The 23,926-nt window shown below is 38.9% G+C and overlaps 1 long non-coding RNA gene across 2 annotated transcripts in view; it reads right to left on the reverse strand.

The window, feature by feature from the left end:
- Positions 1-1,209: 1,209 nt before the first annotated feature.
- Positions 1,210-23,926, reverse strand: part of LOC137489174 (uncharacterized) — a 34,603-nt gene continuing 11,886 nt past the window's right edge. The window contains exons 2-3 of one of the 2 annotated variants that reach the window (XR_012398929.1): positions 2,941-3,074; positions 1,210-2,418 (exon numbers count right to left, since the gene is read on the reverse strand). This is a non-coding gene — a long non-coding RNA (uncharacterized lncRNA). The remainder of the gene's footprint in view (positions 2,419-2,940; positions 3,075-23,926) is intronic. The other variant, XR_012398928.1, reaches the window with a different exon arrangement.

A 23,926-nucleotide genomic window follows, 5' to 3' on the forward strand; every position in this document is an offset into this window, starting at 1 on the left:
GACTGATGAATGAAGGGACTAAGCCGAAAAGAAAATGAATGAATGAATAAAAAACAAATAACATTAAATTACGCATGTCACATCAGACTGTAGGAGAAAAAGCCCCGTCACCTCTTGATTTCAACAGTGTTTTTTGAGGACAACTAGCTGAAACTTGTTTTCTGACCTGATTGGCCTCAGTGAAGAAGCTTGACGATGTAAGTAGATGCCAGACCATTCAAACTTTTAAAAACAAGTGGCAATAACTTATTATTTAATTCAATTAATATTGAATCCTAAATTGGACTGGGAGCCAGTGAAGAAATGATAAAACTGGCGAGATACTGGACATTTTTTGTCCCAGTTAAATCCTAGCAGCTGCATCTTGAACCAGCTGCAGGCACACAATTGAAGTATTCAGGAGTTTTGCAGGCAAAGAGTTACAGTAGTCCAATCTGGACATAATTAAAACATTGATGATGGTTTCCAACTCTTAAGAAGACGGAAAAGGCTTCAATTTGGCAAAGTTCCTTAATTGGTAGAAACCACTTTTGACAACTGAATTTATTTGCTTGTCAAACTTTAACTCGGTGACAAAAATAACTCCAAGATTTTTTGTGTGACAGTGGACCTTAGGCTTAAACGAACCTAACTGATTAACTGTAGATTCTAGTGATGGGAAGTTCGGATCATTTTACTGACTCGGATCTTTGAGTCTCGTTCATCAAGATGAATGAATCTTTTTTCGAGTCATTTGGTTCAATTTTCCAAAATATTATTAAAATGTTACGAATTGCTTCCAAACACATCTACAACTAGTCCGAAAGGTTGATCACACGACAAATAAGTCAAAAATACAATACTATAAGAAGGAGAAAATAATCATTCAGTGTTTACCTGCTCTTTTGTCTATGAAGGTGTTGTTGTCTCTTTGCTCAGCTCACCTCTTCATGTCTTCAAATGTCAGGGGTTCATTCACATTACACTGACAGTCAAATATAATCTTAATCAATGCACAGTCTAAGCCGACAGGAGCCATGACTGTTCGTTCATCATGTGACAGAATCACTCAAACCCGAGGACTCAAGAAGTGAGTGGATCAATTCTTTTTCCGGCTCTAAACGCATATGTTTGGCCCGTGATGAACGAGCGACTCAGACCCGATAGAGGACTCAGAGATGAACGGATCAATTCTTTTTTCGGCTCTAAACACATATGATTGGCTTCTGCCAATGTGATGAAGACTTGAAATTAACAATGCTACCAGCACAAATGTGCGCACGCGCGGATGAACGAATCACTCTCTGAGAGGACTCGTAGTTCTTGAGTCATATTGAAGATTCGTTCAAAATGAACGAATCATTCATGAACGACCCATCACTAGTAGATTCACAGACACTCAGAGGGCCAAACAGTAGCACATCAGTTTTTGATTCATTCAAGTGTAAAAAATTACCAGCCAAACATTCCTTAATCTTGGTAAACAGGTTAAAAAGGACTGTAAAACAGAGTTTTCTCCCATTTTCATGGGCATATAAAGCTGAGTATCATCAGCAAAATGTAGATGTACACGATTTTACTTTTGAAAAAGAACCATTGTATCCTGATTGTTGTATTTTTAATAATCGTTGTGAACGGCAAATTCAAAACTACATTTTGATTACATGCACAGCCATGCTTACTATAAAGTGGACTCGTAGTGTACTCACTCAAAGTGTACTCAAGACTTACACTTTTCTTTGTAAGTAGCTCCTTGTGCCCATGTCTTGCACAGTCAACCTGACTTAAAAATGTCCTTTAAGTTTTGGCGCTGTAAACATCCAAACGTACCGCAGCAGCCACTCATTTGATAGCAGGGAAAGCCGCAGCCAATCCCGAAGTCCATATGTGTTTAAATGAGGTAGAGTTCAAGTAGAGAACGTGATTTAAATCTTACTGTGCATCTACGTTAATGAGAGTTGACAGAGCGATTCAATTATTGGGACATTTGAGTAATTCAGCTATTGGTGGGGACACGTCACCATTCATGCTAATTCTACACCTTTGGAGGTCTTATTGAAAAATATGGCTTTGATAAAAGTAGATGAGACAGAACCACTGCGCACAGCTGCCCGTCTGTGACAGAAACAGACTCTTCATGAGCGGAACCACATCTAAACTACGGTCTGCCTTTCAGATGGATTGCAGATTGAATGCCACAGTATCCATCAGTACTGCAGGATCCTCCAGACATGATGTACCGGCTCTGTTCACCAAGGCCAGTGTCTGTCTCCTCCATCCAGCCATCTATCCTTCCCACGATCCATCTCTATCTGTCCGTCCCATCCATTTATCTCTTCAAACGAGAGCTTGAGCTCTGCTGGAACCTTGAGTTTGATTTATAACGGCCTGAGATCTCCTCAGAAGGCAGTAGTCCATCTTACTGTTGTCTCGCTTCATCTGAAAGGTGTTTAAATGGATGTGAGTAGACTTGAGTAACTAGGAAACTCACACATTTCTGATTTCTTATGTATTCATCTTAAATCTAAATATCCATGTCCAATCAATTCAATTCATCTTTAATTCTATGTACAGTTGAAGTCACATTTATTAGACCTTCTGAGATTTTTTTTTTCTTTTTAATTTATTATTATTATTATTACACAGTATTTCCTATAATATGTTTTCTTCTGGAGAAAATCTTATTTGTTTAATTTCATCTAGAAGAAAAGCAGTTTTGTATTTTTTTAAATATCATTTTAGGTCAATATTATCAGTCCTTATTAGCAAGGTTATTATAGTTAACGAAAACGAGAAAAAAAAATTGTTGTTAACTGAAATAAAAATAAAAACGAGAGTTAAAAAAAAACGAACTAACTGAAACTGTATTGTGTACATACAAAACGAACTGAAGCTAACTAAAATTATAGCAAAACCTCCTTCGTTTTCGTCTTTGTAAATGTATTAAATGCATAATCTTACTGTAAGCCTTTCAGAAGTAAACCTATTTATTCCGTGCTGCAGGTGTTTGACCCGTATGGCACCTCAGAGTCTGCAATCCTGCAGCCATTGGACGGATCGAGCCGGCACTCCTTCAGTCATCCTCACTGTTGCTCCTGCGACAAAAACAATGAGTGGACATGACAGCAGCACGGTGACAGCATTAAATACAGACACTTAAAACTATTACTCTAACACAGGGGTTTTCAAACTTTTTCAGCTGAGGGCCCCTTTTTGTAGGGCGAATTCTTTTGGGGACCCCCAAAAAATAAAAATGACGCCACCCCCTCAAATTAACAACTGTACTTAATTTTTTTAATTGTATTATTCAATACATTTATATTATTATATATTATTCAATAAATTTATATAATTCATTATCTGGATTAATTTTTGTAAGATGTTAGTTGAGTTGACAGGGTTTCAGTGTTTCAATTTATTGATCAAATCTTGATGCGCAGTGTTCATTGTGGTCTGCTCTCACTGGATTCCATCAAGCCATATTTTGTGTACGAGTGATCACGTTTACACAGTTTTTTTATGCCATTTTTATGCTTTTTTCTGCCTATGCACAGCTAGACTCTTCTGTATTACCCTTACAGCTAAGAGTCTAAATGTATCTAAAGATTTAAAGCTTTAAAGTTTTAAAGAGTTTTGTCATTCATCAGCCTGTTAACAGTTAACTGTTGTAACTAGCAATACTACAATGGAGGCTGTAGTGGGTCAGTGTGTTTTGTTTATTTTTATTCCTTTTTTTTGTGCACATCATGATTTACTCAGGTCGACAATCCTGACTTACACTGATAAAAAATAATTTCAAATGCAAATGCAAAGTGTAAAGCCTATCGCACTGTGGACGAGTTGCAATGTTGTGGCGTGTCTTTAAAATGCTATTTGTTCCCTATGAGTGAAGCCTGCGCAGAGAGGCGTGCATTCCGCAGTACCCAGCTGATCGGTTATTTAGGAACGCAAGCCATATACAGGGAAGTGCTTTCAGCCACCGATAATGTTCTTATTGATCATGTATTTTGACTCAAATATAGTCAGTTAAATAGACCTGAGCATTCCTTTAGTTGTTTAGTGTAAAAGAGGTAAGCGTAAGTGAAAGGTAAACGCTGTCAGGTGCAGCAGACAAGCGCCAAAAATCACAGGAAGCGCCCGACCAGAAGCGCTTATTCAATAAAAGTCCCCGTGCACAGAGGCGGGCCGCTGCGCTTCTTTTCCTGTGTCACGAAAGTGTCAACTGCATTTAAATGACATAAGCATAAAGCTTAATTTTTGCAGTACTTTTCAGCTCAAATTATAAAAAAAAAATATATTAACCTTCAGAATGATGCGGGACACAAAATTCATCCAAGTGGGCCCATTGATTACCCCTTATCTAAAATTTCTTTGCGGCCCCCCTAGCGTGGCCCCCAGTTTGAAAACCCCTGCTCTAGCACATTTGTGCCCAATAATGGGTTTTATTTCTCTATCGCGAACTAATCTTTTTAACAGGATCTTCAAAGTGAATCGGTTAAACTAGTTCACTAAATCGAACTGAATCATTTGAAATGATTTGCATCTCCTGTAAGCACTTGGCCACAAACTACTTACTTTTTAACAAGCCTAATACCCCCCTCTGACTCTTAATAATCCAATATATACTCTCGTTCAGTTAATAGAACAGCAACTTTACACTGAGATCAAATTTGAGAAGCGACGAACCGATAATACTGCGCATGCATGATTCAGTGAATCAAACACAAACAGTACATGACAGCCTGTGACTGAACTAAACTTAACAAACTTAACAACACCGCGGGTAAACCAATGGCTTAAATGAGAGGATTTAGAGAAAAAAACGTACGTTTATTTCATAACAGTAAATCGTAATGGAATTTAAAAAAGTGAATCATGCTTCAGTTGGGTTGCAAAACTTTACTATAAGACATTTTTCAGATCATTGTGAAGTTTTAACTGACTGGAATTACTATTGCTGGCTTCATAATTTTGCCATGTTGAGTCCTAACAACCGCGTTAAATATCTGAACTTCCCATCACTGCTGTGTATCTAACCTAAGAAGCAGCCTTGCACACTTATTGTAGGCCACATAAGGCTGCTGTTGTGGGCTGTTGTATTTGAATTTGAGGATGGGTATGGTAGCGGTAGATGAGAGTGTGGCAGGGCTGGGATGAGAATCGGCACCTCCAAGTCTGAGGCTATGTGCTTGTTTGCAAACTTGCATGTGTGTGTGCACCTATGCATGTGTGTTTATAAATATGTGTGTGCCGCAAGTGTTTTCCCTGCTGAAAAATCCAGCTTCAACCAGCCTAGGCTGGTTGGCTGGTTTTAGCTGGTCGACCAGGCTGGTTTTAGAGGGGTTTTGGCCACTTCCAGGCTGGTTTCCAGCCATTTCCAGGCTGGTCTTAGCTGGTCAGGCTGGGAGATGACCAGCTAAAACCAGCTTGACCAGCCTAGCCAAGCTGGGGGTCCAGCCAAAACCAGCTATATCCAGCTTAAACCAGGCTGGTCAAGCTGGTTTTAGCTGGATTTGGCTGGTCATTTTCCAGCCTGACCAGCTAAGACCAGGCTGGAGATGGCTGGAAACCAGCCTGGAAGTGGCCAAAACCCCTCTAAAACCAGCCTGGTCGACCAGCTAAAACCAGCCAACCAGCCTAGGCTGGTTTAAGCTGGATTTTTCAGCAGGGTTGGTTTGTGTGCATTTCGTATTTGCGAGCTTGCATGTGTGTGCGCTTAAGAGACTGTTTTTGAGAGAGTGTATGCGTGTGTGTGTGAGTGAGTGCGTGAATTTGTGTGTGCTTGTGTCTGTATATATACTTGTGTGTGTGTGTGTGTGTGTGTGTGTGTGTGTGTTGGGCATGTTTGTCCCTTCAGCTACACGTGTTCATTTCATAATGGGAGCATTGAGCCTCTGAATCTCACCTCACACTTTCCTCTGACACCTGCAGCAGCCTGCAAATTGGCAGGCGGGATGGATTTAATAAACTGCAGCAGGGGGACAGTGTAAATCACTCCCTCACCGCGGTAAAACCAGCACATTACAGCGCAGAGAGCAGTCCATTCAGCTTTTGTAATCACTTCACCAGCGACACACCTTTGCTCCCACTGCACTAGGGCTGTGCAATATGGACAAAATAATCATAGTGCGATTTTTATGAACGAATAATGCGATTTCAGGGCTCACAGCAAGAAGGTAACTGTTTCGAGCCTCGGCTAGGTCAGTTGACATTTCTGTGTGGAGTTTGCATGTTCTCCCCGCGTTCGCGTGGGTTTCCTCCGCGTGCTCCGGTTTTCTCTACAGTCCAAATACATGCGCTATAGGGGAACTGGATACTAAATTGTACTAGGTTGCCGCTGAGAGGGCATCTGCTGCGTAAAACATATGCTGGAATAGTTGTCAGTTCATTCCGCTGTGGTGAACCCTATTAAATAAGACACCAAGGCAAAGACAAATGAATGAATAAATGTATCTCTAGTGTACAAATGCGTTTGCTGTATACATGCAGCAGATTCTTTCAATAGGAATATTTCAGTTCTGTCAGCATTTACGCAGCCTCGTCTCGTTCCTGTATGACTTACATTTTCTTTTGGGGAACGTAAAAGAAGACAGGACTTTTAAAGGTCAGTGAAAACAACATGTTCAAATGTAAATCATAGATGCGGTCAGGTTAAATCTGTCAAACGTGCAGCTAAATACAGTTTTTGTAGTCAGAGGTCAGCCTATATAAACACTGCATGATGTAGATTTGTGCTGAGCTAGCAGTCACACACACACACACACACACACACACACACACTTTATATATGCATATGCTGCCATAGAAAGACACAGAAAACTGGTGTACCACAGGTCTGTGATACTGAGTAATATTGTGCAAATTTTTTAAAAATTAATAAATAAATAAATAAATAAATATATTATTAATTAATTAATTAATTTATTTATTTATTTATTTTATTACTTTTATTTATTTAGTTAATTATTTACTTTTTAATTTTAAATTTTTTTACAGTGATTAATGTTCGAACACATCTGGTTTATTCCTGTGATGTAAAACTGAATTTTCAGCATCTTTACTCCAGTCTTCGTTGTCACAAAATCCTTCAGAAATCTGAAATGGCGATTTGATGATCAAGAAACACTTTAGTATTCATGTTGAAATCCTTTTTTTAATTTGTATTATTTTTTTTAGCATAGCTTGACACTAAAAGTACTGGAATTCAAAACTCACCGGCCAGTTTATTAGGTACAAATTTTGTAGCATCACATTAAATGTATTGTCTTTCTATTTCTAAAGATGTTCGGTGACTAAAATATTATTTTAATTAATATATCCATTTCATAAATCTGTTTGCAGTTTCAGCAAAAAATATGAGCTTATTCACTGAGAAATGGATGAAAATATTAAAAGTCAAAATTGTCTGTTCTCAATTAAGTTGAGCACTTTGTGTGTAACAATTCTAGAAGTCAGAATTATGAGCCCCTCGGAAATATTAGACCCCAATTATTTTTGTCCCCCAATTTCTGTTGAATATTTCTTCAACACATTTCTAATCATAATTATTTTAATAACTCATCTTTAATAACATATTTATTTTCTCTTTGCCATGATGACAGTAAATAATATTTTACTAGATATTCTTCAAGACACTTCTATACAGCTTAAAGTGACATTTTAAGGCTTAACTAGGTTAATTAGGCAGGCTAGGGTAATTAGGCAAGTTATTATATAATGATGGTTTGTTCTGTAAACTATCAGAAAAATATTGCTTAAAGGGTTCATAATTTTGCCCTTAAAATAGTTTAAAAAAAATAAAAACTTTTATTCTAGTCGAAATAAAACAAATAAGACTCTCTCCAGAATATTATTAGACATACTGTGGACATTTCCTTGCTCTGTTATACATAATTTGGGAAATATTTAAAAAAGAGAAAAAATTCAAAGGGGGGCGAATAATTCTGACTTCGTCTGTATATAGTGCATTTGGGAACATTTTCCCAACATTTCTTTCTATGTAATTCATTAACTGTGGTGGATTTGTCTTGGTTTTGCTGGTGATTTAAGTGTCTATGTAAACCCGCCAGTAAAAGTGACATCAGCTATTCATTGTTAAAGAGTCGTTTCTTTTAGTACCTGCAAGAACAAAGTCTCTCTCAGGTTTCGCTTTATTTATTTATGCAGTCGCTCTTTGAGTGGCCCGGTGTCAGAGAGGTCACCAGTATGCGGCTCTTGATTTCTTAAATACTGTAGACTCTGTGTGTGTTTCTTTGAAGCATGTGCTAGTGATTTCATTGTGTGCTCAACACTCAGAGAGGATCAAATGTTTTGGTTGTCTGGTTCGCGGGACCGGTCGTGTCAAACAGAAACCCCGTGAGATGATTGGTTGTGATATAAATCTAGGTTGATGAAAAGGAGGAATGGCGTCCTCTGATTGGTTGTTCGGCATCCTGTGGTTTCGCCCAAAAACGCCTGCTTAGTTTTGGCCAGGGTTATCCAGCGAACAGTCCCTCAGGGGCGGATACTCGGCCCCTTCTCATTCATAATTGGATCTGGACCATCTGCAAAATCGCATTTCGAAACTTTTCTTGGGTGTGAAGTTTATGCAGGACGTTTTCCTGCCGAGAGAGAGGTGTGGATTGTCCGATTGTCCGGAGCAGGTGCAGATTTCTGTGGTGTCCGTGTAATTCCTATAGTGTTCAGAGTTTGTCTTGCTTTTAGTGCTGATGCGAGGAGACGGTTTTCCCAGAGGCCTATAAGAGAAGACCCGAGGAATGACATGCCATGGCCAAGGTTTTTAATTTGAGGGAATGATGGTCTATATTGGTATCAATTTTTCCACAATTTTCAGGTTTAGTTTAGTAAGAAAGAGAGCTCTTTACTTTGGGGGTGCCCGAACTCGGTCCTGGAGAGCCGATGTCCTGCATATTTTAGTTCCAAACCCGACTGAACACACCTGAACCAGCTGATCAAGCGCTTTCTAGCTAATCTAAAACGTCCAAGAAAGTTTGAGCTAAACTATGTAGGACACCGGCCCTCCAGGACTTAGTTTAGACACCTCTGCTTTAGTTAGATGTTTGAAACACATGCAGGCTCATTGAAAAAATGTGCTCAGGGATATACTTTCGAAAACTGAGAAATCGTTTAAAACTATTTTTTTTCCTTTAGTTTAAACGAGCAAGGATTTTTTTTTCTAGAGAAAGTCTTATTTGTTTTATTTCGGCTACAATAAAAGCAGTTATTATTATTTTTTAACCATTTTAAGGTCAATATTATTAACCCTGTTAAAAATATTTATTTTGGATTGTCTACAGAATGACTATACAATGACTTTCTTAGTTACACTAACTTGCTCACTTAACTTAGTTAACCTAGTTAAGTCTTTAAATTGCACTTTTAGCCAGGGCTTAAAAATGAAAAAAGAAAAAAAAAATCCATTCAGTTCACTCCAAGCAGAATTGGTATTTTAACATTTCTGTTTCCTGATTAAACAATAAGTTCCAAAAACAGTTTTTTAGAAAAAAAATACCGGTTATGGGGCTGATCACACAGAACGTGCTGGTATAGTCCAAAAACTTTTGCCGCTTTTAGGTTTCTAGACAACGACTAAATCAGTTGTGTATTGTGTGAGAGTGTTGTTGTTGATATCAATTTAATTTTAATATTTAATAGTATTAATAATAATAATAATTCCTTACATTTATATAGCGCTTTTCTGGGCACTCAAAGCGCTTTCCAAAATGTGGGGGATCGCCTCATCCACCACCAGTGTGCAGCATCCACCTGGATGACGCGACGGCAACCATTTTGCGCCAGACCGCACACCACACAGCAGCTGATTGGTGGAGAGGAGACAGTGATGCAGCCAAGTGAATATGGGGATGGTTAGGAGGCCATGATGGACAAAGGCCAGTGGGCAGATTTGGCCAGGATGCCGGGGTTAAACCCCTACTCTTTTCGAAGGACATCCTGGGATTTTTAACGACCACAGAGAGTCGGGACCTCGGTTTAACATCTCATCCGAAAGACGGCGCTCACTGAGCAGTATAGCGTCCCTGTCACTCTACTGGGGCATTAGGACCCACACAGACCGCAGGTTGGGCGCCCCCTGCTGGCCTCACTAACACCACTTCCGGCAGCAACCTAGTTTTCCCATGTGGTCTCCCATCCAGGTACTGACCGGGCGCAACCCTGCTTAGCTTCAGTGGGCGACCATGTGAGAGTTGCAGAGAGCTAGCTGCCGGCTAGTATTGTTATCTTCAAGATTTTTGAAGTCTGCATAATTTAAAACAGCAACCACTAGTCTCTCCTATCTACGAAAGTCTCCGTAGTCATCTTGACAACTCAAACACTGCTGTCACATTAACTTAAACCCCACCTCTGCTTTCATTTGAGTAGAGAATGAAAAAGATGCGACTGACTTAACACACTTTTTCCTCTCATAGTTGACCTTTTTTTTAACTGCGAGTAAACAGCATGTGATCCTCTCGAAATTTGTTTATGAATAAACCACACTTAGTGGCTAATTCGTTTGAATTCTTACAATATAATTCATACAATTTAGTACGATTTGCTCATCACCCAATGAGGGGTGGGGTTGGATGCCCCGCCTCCTTTTTAAAATCGTACATTTTCGTACGACCGAACTCGTACGAATTCTTACGAATTAGCCACTTAGCTGACAAAACGTAAAATACTATGTTTCCTCGTGAGATCAGACTGACCATTTCAGGTTGAAATTTGAAGTCTAGAACAGTCTGTACTCTAACCACTAATATTACCCACAATACATTGTGCATTGGATGTAAATTCGATTAGAACTGCAAACTCGGGTTAAAAACATGAACAAACTATAAATATGGCAGACATGCAACACTACAGTAAAGTTGCTTGAATGACTTTTAATTAATATCTAGCCTACTGGAAAATATTTAAATCATGTTATCGCAGTTATATTTTATTTACAACAACAATGTGAACTTCAATATATACGTGTTTGTTTATCAACTTGTGAATGCAGAGTAACCCAAAGACCTGAGGAGATTTCTCTACATCAAAGATTTGTGAAGGGCAGATTAACACACCGCTGCTGCTGAATCTACTATTCATTCATTCATTCATTTTCTTGTCGGCTTAGTCCCTTTATTAATCCGGGGTCGCCACAGCAGAATGAACTGCCAACTTATCCAGCAAGTTTTTACGCAGCATATGCCCTTCCAGCCGCAACCCATCTCTGGGAAACATCCACACACACACTCATACACTACGGACAATTTAGCCTACCCAATTCACCTGTACCACATGTCTTTGGACTGTGGGGGAAACCTGGAGGAAACCCACGCGAAGGCAGGGAGAACATGCAAACTCCACACAGAAACACCAACTGAGCCAAGGATCGAACCAGCGACCTACTTGCTGTGAGGCGAACATGCTACCCACCACGCCACTGCGTCGCCTGAATCTACTATGGTAGGAAATTAAATATGAAAGATATGTTGATGATGTGTTCAAATGATTGACAGGTCACATCACTAACAGAACGGTATGTTAAAGAGGAAGTAGTATAGCTTGCATATTAATCTGTTACACACTCAAAAGTATGTACTTTTTCTTTACAAAATAGTACAAATGATATCTTAACTGCCTGGCGAAAGGTTGTGATTGAGCAATTACATGCTCAAGACGTCATCGATGAATCACATGTGCTGTGTTTTACAAGGGCGGAACCAAAACAGAAGTTTTTATACTCCAGTTTATGTCCTCTGGAATCGGAGAAGGATGCGTCGGTAGCGTTAGCATGAACCACTGCGGTCAAAATAAACCGTGTTTCTTCTTGGCCTGCTTATTGAGGGTTCCTGACTCTTGCCATGTGACTGAAACTCTAGTCTGATGCCCGGCTGAAGTCTGCCGTTGGGTTTGGCCTTCTGGGTCGAGTTGTATTGTTTACAGAGCAAATGACAGACTGTTCAGAGAGTTTTTACATCAGCCGTTGGGTTACAGCCTGTGGCCAGTGTGTCCAACAGAGCTGGAAAAACAACCACTCAAACTAGGACTGCACGCTATTGGAAAAAAACTGACATTGCAATAATCCGTTTCTCTGCAATATTATTGTAATTCCATAAGATGATTTTAATAACACTATTAGGAAGTATCATTTTACATTGTGATAATTGTGTGGGAAGAGTTCACTGTAAAATCCGAGCAGGCACAGAACATCAGCATGATGTCAGATTGACGTTGTACCCCAATGTCGAGGGGATGTTGCATTTTGTTTGGAAATGATTATTGGGTTGGCGTCAGACCACAACGTCAGCCTGACGTCAGTGTCCAACGTTGCAGATGTTGCATTTTGGTTGCTTTCCAACGCAACCTAAAATCAACCAAATATTAACTTCTAAGTATGGTACAGCTTGACGTTGTGTGGAGGTTACCAATATGATGTTGGTTTTTGGTTGCCATAACTGACGAATAAATGTCAGAATTTGATGTCAAAATGACGTTAATTTGAGATGTTGGCTCGACGTTGGATTTTGGTCACTTTCCAACACAACCTAAAGTCTACAAAATATCAACATATTTTCACATTGTTATTGGACGTCAAAAAACATTGTCCTTAGAAACTGGCAACCTAAATCTAACCTAATATTAACGTCTTATGATGTTGTGCGACTGTAAACATGAATTAATAAAATAGAACAAAGAAATAAGCAAAATAGATGCTTTGCGGTTTTCTGGATATTCTAACAGTATAAAGGTCAAATGTAAAATGACATGGTAGTTGGTGCCAGTGGAGTAGTGGTTAGTGCGTTGACACATGCACTCCGCTGCTCATGGCGACCCAAGTTTGATTTCACCTCGCGGTCCAAAGCCGATCCTTGCCCTCTCTCTGCTCCCCATGCTTCCTGTCAGTTCTCTCTACTTTCCAATCCAATAAAGGTGAAAACCCTAAAATAATTATAATTGGTAAAAAAAATAAATAAATAATAATAATGGCAATGTAATCAAACAATGTTATCAGACTTATATAGCATTGCATAGTCTTCAACAAAATGAAAATACAATGAATCTTTAACACATTTGCTTTTGCTGCACGTTTTATATATATTTTTTGTGCCCAAATGGTTTAAATTAGCTTGAAATCGTATACAGTCACAGACATTTTAAAATAAATGTGTTCACGGTACTCTGTTAAAAAAAAAAAAAAAAAAAAAAGTTGACAACTTCAACTTGTAAGGCAACTTGAACAACTTTTTCAGTTGGCTCAACTTAAATCAAGTCAACTGCAGTACTAGGGTTGACAGCTGATTCAACAACAACAACAAAAAATCTGCATCAAGTTTTTTTTTTTGGACAGTGTAGTCGGGTTAAACCCTCTGCCTGTGTTTTCAACTATTTCCTGGTTAATTACAATCAGCAGTCCAAATTGCAGATTTTATTATTGCATATTCCCATTGATATCAATGCTGAAACGATATATTGTGCAGCGCTAATTCAAACATACAGCGTTCTCAGTTACAGATCTGTAAATTTATTATTATTATTATCCTTATTTTACCAGGAAAGACACATTGAGATCAAAAATCTCTTTAACAAGAGCGTCCTGACCAAGATTAGGCAGTATACATGTCACATGGGTCTAACAGACAACAAACAAAAAAACTATTAACAGCTGACGTGAATCACACTGACAAACTATTCAAAACATCAACAAACCTGTGTGTCAACTTCTAAATCTTTTATAGTCTTTTTAAAAGCATGTAGTGAAATCAATTCTTTAAACTACAACTGTGTTTGCAGATTATTATATGCAAAAGGTGCTGCGTACTTAAAAGCCTCTTTCCCCAACTCAGTCCGCACTGTAGGAGCAGACAGCAAATAAATATCCTGTGACCGAAGACCATAGTTAAGAACAGGCTCTTTACAAATGTAATTCTGTAGATATGATGGGAGTAAACCCAGTATAGATTTGGAAACAAGGATATGCCAATGCTTGAGACTACGGATGGACAAAGCAGACCAACCTACCCCAGTATACAGCACGCAATGATGAGTAAGGGAATTAAAATTAGTTCTAAATCTTAGTGCAGCATGGTAAACAGTATCCAATGCATTCAGACTTTGAGACGAAGCATGCATATAGGTAACATCACCGTAGTCCAAAATGAACTCAACCCAATCAGCGAGGGACATCATGCAGATCTGTTTATATCCAATAGATGGCAGTAGCAGCTCAGAATGAGGCTCTTGTGTTAAATGTAGATTAATTTAGGACAGATTGAGAAAAGCCTACAAATGTTAAACTCTTTCAGTGAGAGAATGTACTTTACAGATTTTATGATCGATTTCTGTGCAAGATGATGTTTCATGACTTGACCTTGCATTTACTGATTGATTCTTAGTAAGCTCAAACTAGTGGCGTACATATGAAATCCAGATATACTGAAGACATATATTAAATACTGACTTGATTGTGTGGACGATTTTAAATTTCATTCTCAATGCCAGTGTTGAAAAAAACAACAACATAGGCCTATTAAATACAAGGCAATAAGCACACATTTTAGGAGTTTAACACCCCTCTCTTATACTTCTTGTTTGAATATGCTTTACATTTATTTACATTGTGTATATTGTGGAAAGATTGGTTAAACTAGATACAAAACTGATCTTAGACAATGTTTGACTGCCATCATTTATTTCATTTTGCAATGAGCTGTATATTGAGATGTGCTGGAATTGACATTTGTTCAGATCACGATGGAAAAAATGTTTCTCTTCTTATCTAAGTTTGTCCTCTGACAGATCTTAAAACTAGACAAACTGTTTAAACCTACGAGGCTGTGATACGATAATTTTGAACAAGTTTTTTTTACGCAACTTCTCAAAGCTAAAAGTACCCGTAGTTGAACAATGGTCCATATGCGTCTCACAACGCTTTCGTTGGGCCTTCAAATACTCTCCAATCCCGTGGATGCATTGGCTAAGCAAGTCCAGAAATCTGATGTCATCTCCCGCACTAATGAATTTGTCTTGGACAGAATCTGGTCCATGTTTGACACACGCAGACAAAGCTCCGAAACCCGACGTACCAAATGCAGACACATGGACTTCAAAAGTTGGAGCAGTCAAATAAAATCGACGAGATCTCGATGTCTTCAGGACACATATTAAGTCTGGGTCGTCCACAGCAGCAAGATTTCATTAAAAACGAGTTGTTTCTTCCAGAAAATTGAAAACAAACTGATCTTGTCTGAACGCATGAGTCACGGTGTCTTGAACTTTCACTGTTTAGACGGTTGAATGCACAGAAAAGTGTCAGATCTTTAATAAACACGTGTGAACGATTATTGAATGGGTCCAAACTCTGGACGGGGATACTGTTTACGATTTATGAATTCAAACATACATTCGTTTTGTAAAGCACTTGTAATGTCTCAGTGGACCAGTAGAGGGCACATTATTATTTATTTATTTATTTTCTTGTCGGCTTAGTCCGCCACAGCGGAATGAACCGCCAACTTATCCAGCATGTTTTTACGCAGCGGATGCCCTTCCGGCTGCAACCCATCTCTGGGAAAAATCCACACACACATTCACACAAATTATTCAATTGCAAACATTTTATTAATTTCGCCATGGTGCTTTTAAATATTTCGAAGAAAAATAAATAAGTCTGTCATAAATATTTATCATAGAAAGGACCACAACTACATAAAGCGTATTAAAACAAATGAAATAATTTGATCATTTTTAAAACAAAAAATGGTTAGTTGATGAGTAAAATTATGAATACTGACTATTTTATATGTGGAAATAATCATTAAAACGCTGTCCTTTTTCATTATAGACCAGAGTTAGAAATGAATAGAGACTTATTGCAAAAATACCCCACAATTTTCAAGGTAAGAAGGAAAAAAAGGCTTAGTCATACTAAACTATTTCAGTATTCAACAAAAACAATGCATTGATGGAATTTAAAAACCTTCTTAAGACTTTTTAAAGATCTCAGAATATTTGAAGACCTCTAATCAGTATCAAACCTTTAACTTCATAAACCATTGTTAATAAACAATGGAGCAAAACCATGCAACAGAGCTCAGATAAGCTCGAAAGAAACAAAGCTTCCTAGATTAAATGACGTTGCTGTTTTCAGCAACAGTCTTCAGCCTCTATTTAAATTGATCTTCCTCCAACCAGCAGTATGCAAGCTTATATTTTCCCATTTTGCTGCCTTTTTTACTCTATAGTTCCGCTACAGGTAGAGAGCGTCACATCACCTTCCTGCATTTGTCACAATTTACGTGACATCACCCGGACGGGAGAGCTTCACCCGGCTCCAATCAATCAAGTGGATTGAGCACACCGCTGTTAATATTAGGAGGAAAATGAATATATTTTGTTTTCCCAGTGATGGGTTGCGGCTTGAAGGGCATCCGCTGCGTAAAAACGTGCAGAATAAGTTTGCGGCTCATTCCGCTGTAGCGACCCCGGATTAATAAAGGGACTAAGCTAAAAAAGAAAATTAATGAAATATATATATATATATATATATATATATATATATATATATATATATATATATATATATGTATATGTATATGTTAAAATATATATATATGTTAATATATATACATATATACATGTATATATATATATATATATATATATATATATATATATATATATATATATATATATATATATATATGTGTGTGTGTGTGTGTGTGTGTGTGTGTGTGTGTGTGTGTGTGTGTGTGTGTGTGTTTGTATAAATAATATAATATATATATATATATATTTTATTTATTTATTTTTTTGTCAAACACTTTGGACAATGCTGGAATAAAAATTCGTATAAACACGATTAAGACTTTTTAATACCTTTTTAGGACCTTAATTTTCACATAATTGATTGATCAGCTTTTAATAATTTTTAAGACCCCGCGGACACCCTAAAAAAAGACAGCAACACAGGACACACAAAAATATTTTTTCTGATTGTTCAATCTAATTATTTAAAATGAGCTGAAACAACACAATTCCCTTGTGTTTTGGGGTGACAATTTAATTGTTTTATGCTCAATCAGATTTGCGTGGAGATGATTTGAAGGGATTGTGTGGAACCCAGCAGTTTTTACAGTGTAACTGTAAAAAAAATATATATATTATTTTATATATTTATATAGCAGAAAACAACTGTAATTATATTCATTACTAAGCGTATCAGTCAGCAAATCACATCAATTCTCATCGGTAGCCGCTACTCTGAACTGCTGTTTATTTACATTAGCTCTCTTCAACCCCGACTGTACAGTAAATGGCTTGCAGTTGTTTTGTAACTGCAGATGACTGTCATCGTAAACAGCCCTTTACTGTTAGACTAAGTTATTGCATGTCCCGAAAGCTTTGGAGAGCTTTAAAAATGTCGTTGTCTGTCACTGTTCGCACATTTGTCACCGACTGTGACCTGAAGGTCATCTCATGTTTATGTCTTCCCTGTTGCATCAGCTTTTGTTTTTGTGATTATTCTTTCATGATGTTAACATAGGTGGTGCAGTGGGTAGCACAACCACCCCACAGCAAGAAGGTCGCTGGTTTGAGCCTTGGCAGGGTCAGTTGGCATTTCTGTGTGGAGTTTGCATGTTCTCCCCGTGTTGGCATGGGTTTTCTCCGGGTGCTCCGGTATCCCCCACAGTCTACACACATGCGCTATAGGGGAAATGGGTAAGCTAAATTGTCTTCAGTGTATGTGTGTGAATGAGAGTTAATGGATGTTTCTCAGTGATAAGTTGCTTCCCAGTGATACTGTGTTTACTATTTATGAATTCAAACATACATTCGTTTTGTAAGGCACTTGTAATGTCTCAGTGGACCAGTAGAGGGCACATCATTATTCATTCATTCATTTTCTTGTCGGCTTAGTCCGCCACACCGGAATGAACCGCCAACTTATCCAGCATGTTTTTACGCAGCGGATGCCCTTCCTACACACACACTCATACCCTACGGACAACTTAGCCTACCCAATTCACCTGTACCGCATGTCTTTGGACTGTGGGGGAAACCAGAGCACCCGGAGGAAACCCACGCGAAGGCAGGGAGAACATGCAAACTCAGAAACGACAACTGAGCTGAGGCTCGAACCAGCGACAGCACTACCTACTGCGCCACTGCCTCGCCGGCCACAATGTGTCTCTTCTGAGAATAAAAAGATTCACACAGCTTCTCCTACCACACAAAACTACATTTTTCTGTCTGATATTTACCTCCAGTTTATCAGGAAGTGACCATTATTCTCTAATATTTTATGCAAAACTCCACATTTGCATTCAATTCACATCATTAGATGAAAACTTCAACCATTGACATCATGGGTTTCTACAAATCTCCTTTGAAAGAAAGTGTATTATGAGAAGATGTACGTCAATAAAACATGGCTTGGCTTGAATTGATTTGATGACCCCATGACCACTCGAGATCAATATGGTGTTTATTGGTTACCAAAACCACATACATTTCTAATAACTGATTTCTTTTGTCTTTGCCATGATGACAGCACATAATATTTGACTAGATATTTTTTAAGACACTAGTATTCAGCTTAATGAGACATTTAAAGGCTGAACTAGGTTAATAAGGGTAAAGTTAGGGTAATTAGGCAAGTCATTGTACAACAGATCTGTAGACAATTCAGAAACAAATATTGCTTAAAAGGGCTAATATTATTGATCTTAAATTGGGTTTAAAAAAAATAAAACAGATTTTATTCAGATCTTTATTCTCGATATTATTCGAAATAAAACAAATAAGATTTTCTCCCGAAGAAAAAATATTACAGAAAATACTGTAAAAAAATTGCTGAATCTGCTAGTCGTCGTTTGGGAAATATTTGAAAAAGAAATATGGCTTATAAATTGTGACTTCAGCTTTATACTGCTTTTCTCGGACAGCTTTGAGAAATAATTGCTCATCCGACACAACTGCATTTGTACAATTAGAAATCTGACCTTCGTGTTTCACAGACAAGGGGGCCCGATTTATAGAAAAACAAGATGAAACTCTCCGTTTTCACCATGGTCTTGAATCGCTCTGCCTTCTCTTCTTGCGGGGGTTTGAGAAGTTTGCCTCTTTGACACGATAGATGTTCTCACCACTTACAGAGGACCGTGATGAGACGCGGCCTCTCGAGCGCTACGCCTGGTTTTCATGTTCTTGTAAGCTACACCTAAATTACCCCGGATTGCTTCCAGAGGCAGATCTTTAGCCACTCTAGCAGAGAGCGTGTTACATATACACCACCGCCGATTGAATCCAGAAACGAGCCGTTTTACTTTTCAGTCGAATATCTTCATAAATTTGCCGGCACTTAACTTTTCGTTTATATCCACATACGCTTGCACATGTTCAGCACATCTCCAAATTGCTCAAAAAAGCCTTCGTAATGAAACGCAGGCTATTTCATCACTCTGTAAATGGATAATAAGGAACAACACAGCAGATCGCAACACAGGCTCATTCTGAAAATGTACCTCTATATACATTTCTGGAGACCACCAAATATGTCCCAGGAGCTACCTTTTTTTTTTTTTTTTTGCAGTTTTTGTTTTCACGAATCCACCAGAGGGCGCTATGGTGATTGGCTAAAGTAGAAATATCAGTCCTGCGATTCCTGTCCAATCAAACTGCACTTAGAAAGTAAATCACATCATACTGAAAAACCTCAAGACATGGGCGCTTTATAAATGCAGCAAACCTTTTGGAAGCATTAAAAGTGTCCAAGAAGATGTCCAAAATCTTAAACCGCAATGACCCAGAGACTCTTATAGACTGCATGTGACTGTGAGAAAATGTCGCCTGATGACTGAAATTACTAATCAGTAAATGGAACAAATAAATAATAGAAGAAAGGGCCAAATGAAGGATGGACTGAACATGGAATGGAAGGAAGAACCAAAGGAAGGACTGAACTAATGAAGGAAGGACCAAATGAAGGAAGCAGGGATTCAAGGAAGGAGTGAACAAGCTAAGGAATGAATGAGTGAATGAATGAACAAGTGAACGAATGAATGAATGATTGAATGAATGAATGAATGAATGAATGAATGAATGAATGAATGAATAAATGAATGAATAAATGAATGAATGAACAAAGGACCTAATAAAGGATGGAACAAATCATGAAAGTATGAATGAGTGAACGAATGAATAAAGGACCAAATATATGAAGGAAGAATTCAAAGAAGGACTGAACAAACTAAGGAAGGAAGGAACAAATGAATAAATGAACAAAGGACCTAATAAAGGAACAAAATATGAATAAATGAATGAATGAATGAATGAATGAGCAAACGGATAAAAGAATGGCCAAGTAAATGAAGAAAGGATTTAAGGAAGGACTGAACAAACTAAGGAATTAATGAATGAACGAACGAAGGAACAAATGAATAAGCAAACAAATGAAGGGAGAAACAAATGAAGAATGGTTCCAGAAAGCAGGTAAGACAAAAACAAAAGGCAAACAACAAAATAAACAAGAAAATAACAGGGTGAGAACGTGGTAAGATCTGAAAATGTGGTAAAAACCAAGCAGCCACAAGGGTTTTCCTTTTTCTGGATTGATTTGGAAAACACTGTCGGTTGGGTTTAGAGAAGGAAGTGGGCGCTGGTCAATCAGTGTTTTTGAAAACACTATTGGTTGGGTTTAGGCAAGGGAGTGGGTCGATCAGTCAGTCAGTCGACAGTGGCCTCTGGTGGATTTACGTTAGAAAAGCAGACGAGATTGGCACTTGCGAGAGAGTGCCCCTTTGCCCTCCACCAGGGGTCCCTGACCCCAGCAAGTTACCAAGGGTCCAACCTCTGTCCCTGGACTTGCAGTCATGGCCCCAGAGGGCCCCCTTGCCCTCCACCTAGAGGTCTCAGACCCCAGCAAGCTTCACAGGGGTCCACCTCTCTCCCTGGACTTGTTGTCTGGGCCCCAGAGGGACCCCTTGCCCTCCACTTAGGGGTCCATGACTCCAGCAAGCTACCCAGGGGTCAGCCTCTCTCCCTAGGCTTGCAGTCTGGGCCCCAGAGGGCCCCCTTGCCCTCCACCTAGGGGTCTTTGGATGAAAATGCAGCGGATGTATTTTGCACTCTGTAGATATGTATTCAGGGTTACATATCCATAATGAGCGCAGATCATGCTCGTAATCAAACCTGACGACAGGATATAACTGAGTAGGATAAATGTTTTTACTAAATAAATGCGCATTGAAAAATTTTATAGATTATGTGATGATTAAATTTGGTGCGATGGACAGCGTTAATGGACAAAGCAGCATTTCCAGCACATTGTAAATCATCTGAAATGTTGTTTTGCTCATTTCTAAAAACCCTCAGCCACCAGTCTGTCATCACAGTGCTTCAGTATTATTATTATTATATTATTTTTTAACTCCAGAACTGTCTTAAGCATCTGTCTGCGCTCCAAAAAAGCATCTCACGCCTCATGCATTAATTGCATTTAGTCTTCGGAGGTCAACTCATTTATTAGATAAGAAAAAGTCTCACTACTCCTACCCCACAAAGCTGCATGTTTCTGTCTGATATTTACCTCCAGTTTATCAGGAAGTGACGATTTTCTCAAAAAAATTCTCAGATATTTGACTCATTGGATCGGAATCGCTGCATTATTTTAATCTTTTACGCCATATTCCAGTTTTGCGCATGAATTCGCCAGCACATTACTTTTCATTTATATTCACATAGGCTTGCATATGTTGCGCACATCCCTAAATCGCCTTGCGGGTCTCTTTCCAAAGCCTTCGTAATGAAACGCAGGCTATTTCATCACTCTGTAAACTAATAAACAGGGACAACACAGCAGCCCGCGCTCGTAATCAAACCTGACGACAAGTGACAGGAGGCTATTAGCCCCCCTATTCAGCAAATGAACATCCTGCCCTTAGCAAAGCTAGCAGGCACGCCACAGGGCATTTAGAGCCGTCATGGAAGCCATTATATGCCCTGTCCGACACCAGCGGTGCCCTGACAAGGGCAGAGGAGTCAGAGGTCAACTCGGCCATTAGTAGGCTTTTACAGGGCTTCACTTCATATATTCAAGACTCCAAGACAGCAGGAGGATTAGGGAGAACATGTGCTGGTTAAAAAATAGATTGATCACTTCATAACTGAGCAAATGCACAACGTTTTATACTTATTTACTTATTTTATGATTATTCTTTTAGAAATACTTCAGCATATCTTTTTAAAAGCTCATTTTTAAACACTGATTTCTACTTAAAGTGACATTAACTATTATCTCCGGCCTTGCAAACCTATTAGGCCGATCATTGCCTGTATTAGATATCTAAACAGTGATATCGAGCCTCTACATATGGCTGGATTATATAATAACAAAGTTATGCGAGCTGGTCCACATTTCACCCCATCCCAAAAACAATCCCGCTGATCTCTGTGAGATCAATCTCTCATTCACTGGCTTGAAATCTGCTCAGAACTGCTCTGAGATCAGCCGTTCAGGCTCTCGGGAGGATTAAAAGCAGCAAAAGGAAGATTTGGGAGGAATGAGAGACTGAAATGAGCTCATGGGTGAAAAGTGACGCTTCAATCCCAGCTGTTGGGTTAAATATAGTGGCCTGCTCTGGGTACTTTGTGAAGCGCAGGCCTGGATGTTGGTATTGTTTGTGTAGAAAGGTGAGATCCTAATTTATGGCTTAGGAGGAGCATTGGGACGGAGAACAGGCCAGGCTGGAACATCAGTAGAGAAATGGGCAGGCTGGAGAGGTTGTTTCGGATCAGAGAAGCTCATGGACGTGGGTGACTGATATGTAAACACACTTTTATAGTGCTGCAAAAATTATTTTACTGTGGGAATCTGTCTTGATTTGCCTGATACACTCATAGACATATTTAAAGGGGACCTTTTATGCCAGTTTTTTCAAGATCATAAATAAATCTCATTATGTCTCTAGAGTGTGTGTGTGTGTGTGTGTGTGTGAAATTTCAGCTCAAAATACCACACGCATAATGTTTTAAATTTGACCCTTTGAGCCAAATTGTGCTGTTTTGGTGACTGTCACTTTAAATTCAAATGACATTGTGCTCTTTTCAGAAGAGGGCGGAGCTACAAAAGACTGTGTGTCAGCATAGTGGCAGATTCAAATACAAGACTGACGTCTTAAGCTGCGGTCACACCAGAGTTTGAGTTTGCGAAATTCTATCGTACGGCTCTGCGAAAAGAGGCGGGATTAAACAAGATGATTAGACACTTTAAAAAGCGAGCGATTGCTCCATATTTTACATTTCTGTCTAGAGAGGTCATGTTTTGCTCCTCGATTGGTCTGACGCAGTTTAGAATAGCTTTATGCTAATCAGGGAGCGATAATTACTGGTGGGTGGGGCTTTCCCCTTCTGATGACACGTACAAAGGGAGAATGTCAATCAACTGAATTGTCAGTTTTGGGTGAAGTATCACTTTAATGCTGCTTAACATCAAATAAGAATGAAGCGTCAAGCGCGAGTGATTTACATGTTTAGTCAAAGCAAAGACAAAGCGGTGCAAGTTGAGCAATCTGAACTTCAGCAGACATTCATGCTGCGTTAACTAATCCAGAGCTTTCTCTTGTCGGGGCGTGATTGTGACATATCGAGAAAAAGGAGGGAAATCCTCTTGTTGACACCATCAACAGCTCAAACTGGCCTCGGCTCAGTCGGAAGCACCGCTGAAAGCTTCCATCATACAGGTTTAGTTTCTGAAGGAGTTGATGAACTGGGTGCACCTCTGAATGGATCGAGTGGACTTAGACATGGTGCCGAACGAATCAACGCTGTTTTTAGCCTTCCTAAAGCACATAAACACAGCTATTCTCTTAATAAAATTCACATTAACCATTTAGCATTGAAGGTAGAGTCATTGAACAGACATAAGCCCCGCTCATGACGCGAATCCACGTCCAGTGACACG

The sequence above is a fragment of the Danio rerio genome, chromosome 23 (assembly GCF_049306965.1).
Source record: "Danio rerio strain Tuebingen ecotype United States chromosome 23, GRCz12tu, whole genome shotgun sequence".
Lineage (NCBI taxonomy): Eukaryota > Metazoa > Chordata > Actinopteri > Cypriniformes > Danionidae > Danio > Danio rerio.